Source organism: Mizuhopecten yessoensis, unplaced genomic scaffold (assembly GCF_002113885.1).
Source record: "Mizuhopecten yessoensis strain PY_sf001 unplaced genomic scaffold, ASM211388v2 scaffold11117, whole genome shotgun sequence".
Taxonomy (NCBI): Eukaryota; Metazoa; Mollusca; class Bivalvia; order Pectinida; family Pectinidae; genus Mizuhopecten; species Mizuhopecten yessoensis.
Genome location: NW_018408888.1, coordinates 1,040,997 through 1,051,957, shown reverse-complemented (window position 1 = coordinate 1,051,957; position 10,961 = coordinate 1,040,997). Strand labels below are relative to the sequence as shown.

Genomic DNA, 10,961 nt, shown 5'->3' with positions numbered 1-10,961 from the left:
AATTATATTTCCTATCTATTACATCACTGCATCAAAAAAAAGTGTGGGAATGAGTAGTGTCATTACTTACTGTCATTTAAGCAATAAACTGCATAGATGTGGCAGACCAACTGGTATAACTTCCATATGTGTCACAGACAAACTTATCATGGTGCGCTAGCGCGCACCATTCAGTTTGTCTGTGACACATGTGGCAGTTATACCAGTTGGTCTGCCACATCTATGCAGTTTATTGCTTAAATGACAGTAAGTAATGACACTACTCATTCCCACACTTTTTTTTGATGCAGTGATGTAATAGATAGGAAATATAATTGTTTTCATGTCGAATACAATAGAAGTTTCGTTAAGTATGGTAAAATAACAATATTCTTCTCGAGCAGAGAATATATAGCTACAATACGGACAGTGAATTTGTAAGAATTTTCGAGGCAATCCGCCGTTTTTAACAATACATAATTTAAACAATAACTTTTCGCAAAAAGTAAAAAAACAAGTAAAAATTTCGAAGCATATCCCCTCAGCGATCAAGGAACCGGGGCTATTCGTACCATAGACTCCCTCTAGAGACCGTGTACAACAGTTACTACTACTTACAATAATAATAGGCTTTATTTATTCTTGGTTACATATTGAGCACGAAGCTCGTCTTACAAATAGTCAGGATACAATAAATGATAAAATGCAATATTTACAGCTGTGTAATATTTGACAGTTTAAAACTATGAATCAATATGTAAAAATCACCTTCGTTTTAATATTAGATAAAACAACTGCGTAGAATTTTCCACTGGTCGTATCTACAATTTTAATTTTGTTTTAAAAGATCTGCCAAAACGTGTTATAAATATAAACAAAAGTCTTATAATGCATTAACATATACTGTTGTATATACTTCACGACAACTGAAGTTAAGCCGAATTTTGTTTCTGTTCCCGATACTTGGTTTTGATACTTTCCCTCAAAATTGCTATCTGATTCAGCCTTCTCCATCTGATTGCCTGTATTTCCCAATTCATTTTGCATAAGTTTCAGCTTGTGACGTAAGGCTGCATCTTGGTAAGTATAATCCATAAATAAATATAGGGCTACCCCAGTCACCAATCCTACCAGGAAAGGAAACAACCTGGAATAAACAGACATTTTCTTATTGTTAGAAAATCCTCAAGGATAAGATTAAATGTATGCTATATTGTCCTACCAAAGAAATATACAACACGGACCGACATAACTAGAGTTATCTCCCCTACACCGCTGATTTAGATCTATATCTCCCGCGATCCCCACTGACTTACAGGTATATTGATTTGTTTTACTAATTTTCATTTTACTAATATATAGCACATACAAGTGCATGTACGTGTAGATCGCACACGTGCCTCACTTATCAACCCTGTACTTGTGAGTGAGACATGCGCGGTCGGGTTTTCGGATGTTATAGAAATAGATAATGATATTTCGGACCATCAAGCTACCATTGTAGAAATTAAACTTAACGTACATCTTAGAAAAAAATTTATACGCATGATTTGGTGCTATAAATATGCTGACTACCACAGATTTAATGATTTATTAGAAAACACCGACTGACATGATCTATTTACTAATGCTACTACATGTGATGAAATGTGCTTACTATTTACTAAAACATTCATGGAAATAGCTAATGATTGTATTCCTACAAAGTTTATTACAATTCGACCTAATGATAAACCATGGTTCACTTCAGAGTTAGACTAGTCAAATAAATAAAAAATCAACTTTCTGTAGACAATTTAAGTAAATTTAAAAAACAACGGAACTAAGTCAACAATCTTAAACAAAGGACTAGGGAACTTTTTTTATGCTGATGTGAATGGACTATTAGATAATTACGCAGTATCGAATTAAAAATACTTTTGGCAACTGGTACGTAGACTAATAAAATCCAATGATGTAACTAACATTATACCCCCTCTGTTAAACCCTATTTCGAATTTAGTTGAAGTTGATGACGAGCGTAAAGCCACTATCCTTAACGACTATTTTGTATCCATTTCCACTATAGATGATTCTGGCGTACCTCTACCACCTATTGATCTGCGGACAGAGAGTAGAATTGATAATGTAGAATTTACACAATCGGATATCGATGACATTCTTAAATCACTTAGTATAGGTAAAGCAGTTGGACATCACAAAATTACTCATCATATGCTTAGGAATACTGCTCATACTGTTTCATACCCATTATTTCATATATTTAGAAAATCACTTGACCTTGGGATATATCCACATTCTTGTAAAACTGCTTTAGTTATGACTATATTTAAAAAAGGCGACAAACAATGCCCCAGTAACTATAGTCCCATATCTCTGTTAAGCACTGTTGGCAAAGTTTTTGAAAAAGCAATTACTAAATACCTCCATAACTATTTATTAAATAATTCGTTGCTATATAAATACCAGTCTGGATTCCAACAATGACACTCGACGGTACACCAGCTAATTGAAATTCATGACACTGTATGCAAAAATCTCGAAATTCATAAACATTGTTGTCTTGTTTTCTGTGATATTTCAAAGGCTTTTGATAGAGTGTGGCATGCAGGCCTTGTACATAAATTAAAAAACTATGGTATTTCTGGAAATCTTTTAAGTAGGTTATCTGATTACGTAAGCAATCGCCACTTCTAATTCCAAAACAACTAATGCTGGGGTACCACAGGGATCTGTCTTAGGCCCTTTACTTTTTCTTCTATATATCAACGATATTACCGACAACCTTGTTAGTATTTCCCTCTTATTCGCTGATGATACTTCACTTTCTATCTCTGCTTTTACTGTAAATGAACTATAAACTACCACTAATAATGACATTGAAAAAATTCCAACATGGGCAGACAGCTGCTTGTAAAATTTAATCCTGTGAAAACGGAAGCATTACTAATTTCAAATACCAATGAAAAATTAGACATTAATTTAGTTTTTAATGAAATTTATATAGATTTTATAGATCACCATAAACATCTAGGCATTTAAGTTAGATGCGAACTGTAAATGGTCACATCACACCGATAGTATTTATAAAAGTGTTCAGAAACAAATAGATATGCTTCGCAAATTAAAATACACTCTTAATCGTAAAACATTGAATAGGATTTATCTAACCTTTATTTTACCTATTCTGGAATATTGCAGTGAGGTTTGGGACGGTTGCTCTATCGCTGATACATGTAAATTAGAAACATTACAATTAGAAGTTGCGCGTATTGTCACGGGTTTACCATCCTTTGCTAGTAGAGAGTTGATGTATTTTGAAACAGGTTGGGAATCTCGCCGAAAGCTTCATCTTTTTTTTTTTTTTTTTATAAAATACGTAATAATATGACCCCATCTTACCTAAAAGACATAATTCCACCTCTGGTATCTACTGTGAACCCATATATCTTAAGAAACTCTGATGACTATACCATTTCAAATAACCGATTACAACTATCCAATAATTCTTTCATACCTTCTACTGTAAGATTATGGAATGACCTTGATGCCACCACAAAAAAGGCACCTTCCTTTAATATTTTTAAAGATATTCTAAAGAAACAAAATGAAACATTCCAGGTACCATTTTTTTTATTTAGTTGACGACCGCAAACTAAACATTCTTACAACCAGACTTAGACATAAATGTAGTACTCTAAACGATGATCTCTGCATGCGGATACTCAATTGAAAACGCAAACCACTTCTTCTTCACATGCAGCAGACATACTGAACAACGACTACGAATGTTCAGAAAACTTCATAAATATTTACCACTAAGTCTAGAGAGAAACCGTTATATGGTAGTGAAAACAACTCGAGTGAGGAAAATGACGAATTATTCATGCATGTCCAGCAGTTCGTGTCGAGTACTCGCAGGTTCAACTAGGTCACCTCTTCTTAACTATAGTCTCTTCTCAAATCCTTCTGCTGATCCAGCCCCCTTCTCCCACCTTATGAAGTTTTCCAATAAATATTTAACCAATAGTTTGTGTGCGGTATCCCTTTTATACATATATGAAATAACGCATTTTTCACCCATATGAAAGTCAATACACAATATATAAATCTGTATGATCGTGAGAGTGCGGGCGAGGATGTGTGTAACTGTTCAATTCCTTATCACATATATATGTCCAGTTATATGATGGATCCTTCCCGGCGCGGACGGCACAGTGAGGTGGATTTTCGAGGATGTACATGGAAAGTAACAGGATAACGACAACATGGCGCGGGATGTGATGAACAATAGAAAAGTGAATGTGATGAATAGTGATGAGAATATCACTTGTGCTGTCGGTGCTGAGAAGGATTCATTACAATTGTTGTACATGTATACTGCTGTTATGCTTGTAGGAGTTGGTGCGAGAGTGCATGTGGTTGTGTTAGCATATGGGTGAACATAAATGTATCAGTAAATATTTACTTCAAATTGTTAAATGCTAATATATTTTGGCTTTCTCGCTACCTCTTTTCTATTCTTTCATTCAATTATAATATTATATATATATCTATATATATTATAAAAAGAAAAATTCTCAACAACGAGTCTTTAGTACTCTTCTAGGAATTCTTCATATATTGATATTTAGCCACCTTATGATGTACATATATGTTTATAAAATTGTAAGGAAAGGGCGATTATAATGTTCATGTAACTTGTGCCCAATCCTTTTGATGAATTTATGGCAATACAATATGTTAAAACTAAATCTAAACTTTTTTTTTTTTTTTTTTATCTATAATCAATAAAAAGTGTATATATTTTCGCGCTATTTTACTCCATGCGAAACACGCAAACGTTTAAATCTAAATCACCCTTTATGATTAAGTCTAATGACATATCTCCAGGATACCATGCTAAATCCTGCAATAATTAGAGGCGTAGGATGTGGTATTGAGGGCATGTGAAGAAGAAGTGATACGAGTCTTCGCACGTGTGTCCACATTCACATTGTGCTGAAAAATAAGATTAGCTCTATAAAGATCATAATTTAGAGTACTTGCTTTGATTCTTAATCTACAATGAAGAATATTAAGCCTACACGGGGCAAAATTGAGAAAGCATAAATTACATTTAGTGATCACATTATTTAACTTATGTATATTTGATTTGAATGAATTCAGAGTTTGAGAGTGTCTTATGGTTGTTTCTAAATTACTCCAAAGAGTTGAAGGAAAGAAAGAGTTGCGCATAGTTTGGAGTCTATACCGTTGCTGTCGTACTTGCTGAGAATTTCTTAGATTATAATGAGTCTGATCTCCAATATTTTGAGGTAGGATATTATATAAGTATGAGGGTGCAGTGCAATGTTAAAAAGTATAGAGGAGGGACAGTATTCTAATTTCTCGTTGTTTTGGCAATGGTAGCCATCCAATTTCTGCATATAACAATTCGCCTTTATTGTATACATTGGTAATCCTGTGACTTTTCAAGATTATTTGAATTAATAGCACCACAGTTATCACACACTTCACAGCCATACTCTAAAACTGGTCTCATATATGTTAAAAACAATTTCTCTAAGTTATCCCTTTTAAGTAATAATTTCAATTTGCGAATCGTTGCTATGTATTTTGATACTTTCTTAATGATTTCATCTATATGTTTGGACCACTTGGCATCACTACTTAGTAATACACCTAGGTGTTTATGTTGATCGGTTATTTCAATAGGGATGTTATTGAACGTAAACAGGGGTTGATAGGGAAGATTTGAGAAGAATACTAACATAATTTCCGTCTTCTTAGGATTGAACGACATTAGCCAATCTTTTGACCATTTTTCTAGAGTTTGTAAGTCGTTGTTTAGCACATGCACAATATCATCTAGAGTTTGTGAAGAGTATGATAATGACGTGTCGTCGGTGAAGAGACGAGACAACGATGTGAGTTCAGTAGATTAACGAGGAAAAAGAGAGGCCCTATAATATGTCACATATGTGAGTAATCGATCGGTTCTATGTAATGGACACGTTAAATATATCGAACACTAATTAGATATGCTTTTATCACAACTACAATTAATCTTCATATATATTATAATTGCATAAACATATACATGACAGATGCTTTTTTAATTCACATTTGGTGAATGAGCAGATGTCCGTATAATCTAGAAATACAGTATGTATCAATTATTTAAAAGCGTCCGATCGACTAATAAACCACTTAGAGGGGTTGAGTAACTGAGAGGCAATCGGCAACTGGTGGCCTAATTACCCTGCCGGATCTGCGGGCTGACATCATGACCAATGTCACATATGGGTGGTTTGATCCGGTGTATGTTTGGGTCCCGTTGGCCTGTTGTATTGACTTTGAGTCTAGACCGTATCCCCGCTTATCGATGGTATTACATCTTTGTACTTTTAGACTAGGGAATATTAGGAATACCCGGAACAAATTGCAACAGATATTATTTTTGTGTTCTTGTATTGAAACAAGTCTGTAGATCACAGGAAAAAAGATCCAAATTGAGGGCCCGAAAATAAGTTATATAAGGGTTAAAAGTAAGAAAGGTTATATCTGTGAACGACTTGTCTTATAATATTGTCAATATTTTATTCATGGGCAAGACAACTCGCCAATTATTTGGAAATGTTTAGCTTATTACATAAATATCAGTATTTTAAAAAAAATCTGTAAAATTTATACTATTGATAATATATGACATTGTTTCCGAGTTTAATTCACGTATAGCAGTACATGAATACCGTATTAGATCCGATAATTCAGTTGACGAACCTTGAAATACTATGGTCTGCTTAGATAATTTTGTTGTTGTCCATTCTCAATTTACTCTTTATACTAAATGATAAGGTGCTGCCAGCATTTAATCACTGACATTTGTAGTGGTAGATGATTATGATCTTGCGACGGAGCACAGGTTCGTTACAAATGTCTGAAATGTTTATGTGTGCTGTGACTCATATCAGTAGGTCTGTAACATATGTGTCAGTAGGTCTATAGACTATGTGTATTTCAGACATTTGTAACGAACCCCTGTTGATCAGTGCAGTGTAACAGACGATATTTCTGATAAATTGCATGAGCGTTAAAATTGTTTCCATTGCTGCATTGGTGATTTCAACCGATGTGCATTTTGTACGATATTGCAGACCTTGGTCTTGTTTTCGTTGTAATAAAAGTGTTTTTTATTTTATTTTTTATTTTGCACATAAATTTACAATGACATTGTCAAATCTCACAATGCCCAGCGATATTTCAGCAGCCGTCATGTTTATTTATATTGGATATTGAAGTTCCGGTCAGTGTTGTATTAATACGCTAAGAATTGTGTCTCGGGATGCATGGTAATTAAAGTCCAATCAACGACACATCTTTCAAAGAGGCTATATAGTGACAATGCCATGCAAATATAAATATATACGTATCAAATTTACATGTACGTCCATGCCAGATCAGAATCGTCCTCTGATTTGTTTACGCAAATAGAGATTTATCTTCGTCCTGGCTTCCGCTTAAATTGTTAGAGAATTGTATTAAGTATGTAGTTCATGCCAAGAATCAAACTGTCATACTTGTCCATCGAAACAAATCAGAAATATATAGGAGGTATGGCCCCTGTTTGATTGAGTGGTTTGACTTCCGCTTCACAACCGAGTAGTTTGGTTAACCACACTCGGTAGTGAAGCGGAAGTAAAACCACTCAATCGATCAGGAGCGACACCTCCTATATATTTCAGTAGCTCCTGACTCTTAGCTACTGTTATATGGACAGGTGACCCAAACCTGCTCCTATGACGTCCTATGAGGATACCGGTTAATTGACAATTTGTTAATTATGACAATATTCGAGTTCGAAAAATGCAATATTGCAATAAAAAAGTTCCATTAGCTGAACTCAGGCAAAGATACAGTTGTATGTCGTACGCTAATTTTACATTCTAAATGTGTCATATGGTTTATCAGCAATATAATAGAATATGAAATGAGACTTTACCTGAAGTGAGACCGGATAGTGTGAAACACTTTCGCATGTAGGTCAAACATTCTTGTGTTTTGAGAGATTTGCTAAAAAGTAAAAATTTGTAATGCACTTAAAATAGTATGAAAATATAAACCAGAAAATGCTGAATCATATACGTCAACACACAATGACAAAATCAATATTTAAAGTCGACAGGAAAGCACAACAATATAATTGTACCTTCAAGCATGATACTGGAAACCTGCGTCTTCGATGAGTATGGACGGATAACCTCTCGGTGACAGTGTGACATATTGGGTGGAGATATTTAGGATGAGTATGGGTGGATAACGTCTGGGTGACAGTGTGACATATTGTGTGGAGATATAAAGAATGAATTTGAGTGGATAACCTCTGGGTGACAGTGTGACATATTGGGTGGTCATATATAGGATGAGTATGGGTTGATAACCTCTGGGTGGCAGTGTGACATATTGAGTGGATATATATAGGATGAATATGGGTGGATAACCTCTGGGTGACAATGTTACATATGTGGTGGAGATATAAAGAATGAGTATGGGTGGATAGCCTCTGGATGACAGTTTGACATATTGAATGGTCATATATAGGATGAGTATGGGCGGATAACCTCTCGGTGACAGTGTGACATATTGAGGGGAGATATACGAAATGAGTATGGTTCGATAATTTATGGGTGACAATGTGACCTATGGGGTGGAGATATACAGAATGAGTATGAGTGTATAACCTCTGGATGACAGTGTGACATATTGGGTTTATATATACAGGATGAGTATGAGTGAATTACCTCTCAGTGACAGTGTGACATGCTGGGTGGGGATATATAGGATGGGTATGGTGGATAACCTCTGGGTGACATATTGGGTGGAGATATACAGAATAAGTATGGATGGATATAACGTTTGGATGACAGTGTGACATATGGGGTGGAGATATATATAGGATGAGTATGGCTGGATAACCTCTGGTTGACAGTGTGACATATTGGGTGGAGATATATAGGATGAGTATGGACGGATAACCTCTGGTTGACAGTGTGACATATTGGGTGGAGATATATAGGATGCGTACGGCTGGATAACCTCTGGTTGACATATTGTGTGGAGATATACAGAATAAGTATAGGTGGATAACCTCTGGTTGACAGTGTGACATATTGGGTGGAGATATATAGGATGGGTATGGATGGATAACCTCTGGTTGACAGTGTGACATATTGGGTGGAGATATATAGGATGCGTACGGCTGGATAACCTCTGGTTGACAGTGTGACATATGGGGTGGAGATATATAGGATGGGTATGGTTGGATAACCTCTGGTTGACAGTGTGACATATTGGGTGGATATATATAGAATGAGTATGGACGGATAACCTCTGGTTGACAGTGTGTCATATTAGGTGGAGATATATAGGATGAGTATGGACGGATAACCTCTGGTTGACAGTGCGACATTTTGGGTGGACATATATAGGATTAGTATGGGTGGATAACCTCTTGTTGACAGTGTGACATATTGGGTGGAGATATATAGGATGAGTATGGGTGGATAACCTCTGGTTGACAGTGTGACATATTTGGTGGAGATATATAGGATGAGTATGGTTGGATAACCTCTTGGGGACATTGTGACATATTGAGTTCCGATATATAGGATGAGTATGGGTGGATAACTCCTGGGTCAATGCGGACTTGTTTGATTATTGGGTAATGAAGATGGCTGATAAGAAGGGTTGGAATGAACGTTTGGTAAAGGGGGAAAATCAAGAGAATACTCTTTTTGAACATTCTTTTTAGTAGATGAAGAAGATATTTGAGTGAGTTGAATGGATAAGCAAGTATGAGTACATGTCAAAATTATTTCGAGTTAGTAAAGATGATCTTTATGAGAGAAAGGATGATTGCATGAACAGATGGCATCTTTCGGAGATAAGTTTGGAATAAGTGTGAATGGTAAGAAGGAGGGAACTTTGAAAGAGAGAAGGTCAAATTATGTGCGAACAAGTTTCTATTTGATACACGAATAAAGTAAAGGTTGTGTACACTTTAACTTATATTCGTTAAGGAGCTCATTTTTTTCTTAAGATGGCAAAATAATCTGTGTACATTCCCTTATCTTTTAACCAACATATACTGAGGTACAGAGGAAATGTGATACTACCGTTGTACACTTTAAAACTATACAAGTGAACACGCGATTTATGTAAACATAACCTGATTATAAACTAGCATCTCTCCCCTCCCCTTATTCCCAAAACATTTCTCTATAATTGTTTTGGTTGAATTTTCATGTTTCTATTTATTTATTTTTAATTAAACATCCTGTCATAAACAAACCATGTTGAAATCGTAGACCTAACTATTGACATATCATAAACCCCCCTTTTCTATAGAAAGAATAATGATAAAGAAATTAATCGGAAATGCGTTGCTAAAACATGTGTATAATTAACGTATAACATCAAGTCCCTGTCCGTGTTAGACATATGATACGATCTCCTATTCTTACCTCTTAATCTGCTTCTCTGAACGAAATTTTGTTCCACTTAACAAACTTCATATGAAATACGACTGTCGCCCTCAAGGATCACGTTTGAAGTATCAACTTATAGTGAAATATTGATGGGTTATACACACACCCCTAAAGCTGTATAAAATCCATACACAGACCGTGTTTACAGCCAATATTATTACATACAGAAAATAGACATCATGGGACACTAGCGCAATGCAACACATGCAATGTCTTCTCGTTTTCTGTTTTATTATCCACAATTTACTTCTAATTTGTATTTGATAGATCTTACAATCAACATGTTTCATCGTTTCTCAGTTTGAAACGGGGTTTGACGTCGAAAAAGAGATTACTTAAAAAAGTTATTAATAGCTTCAACCCTTATGAAAACTAAAAACATTATTTAGCGGCTGTCATCTTGCTGTGTAAAATCGCCACAAAATTAAGATA

The 10,961-nt window shown here is 35.2% G+C and overlaps 1 long non-coding RNA gene across 2 annotated transcripts; it reads right to left on the bottom strand.

Moving 5' to 3' along the window:
- Window positions 1-246: 246 nt before the first annotated feature.
- On the bottom strand, window positions 247-10,594 carry LOC110466123. Of its 2 annotated transcripts, none has more exons than XR_002464692.1 (3): window positions 10,506-10,594; window positions 7,985-8,055; window positions 247-1,126 (listed from the first exon to the last, which is right to left on the bottom strand). It is a non-coding gene; the product is annotated as an uncharacterized LOC110466123 (long non-coding RNA). The 2 variants fall into 2 exon arrangements; XR_002464693.1 differs by lacking the exon at window positions 247-1,126 and adding an exon at window positions 4,799-4,980.
- Window positions 10,595-10,961: the final 367 nt, after the last annotated feature.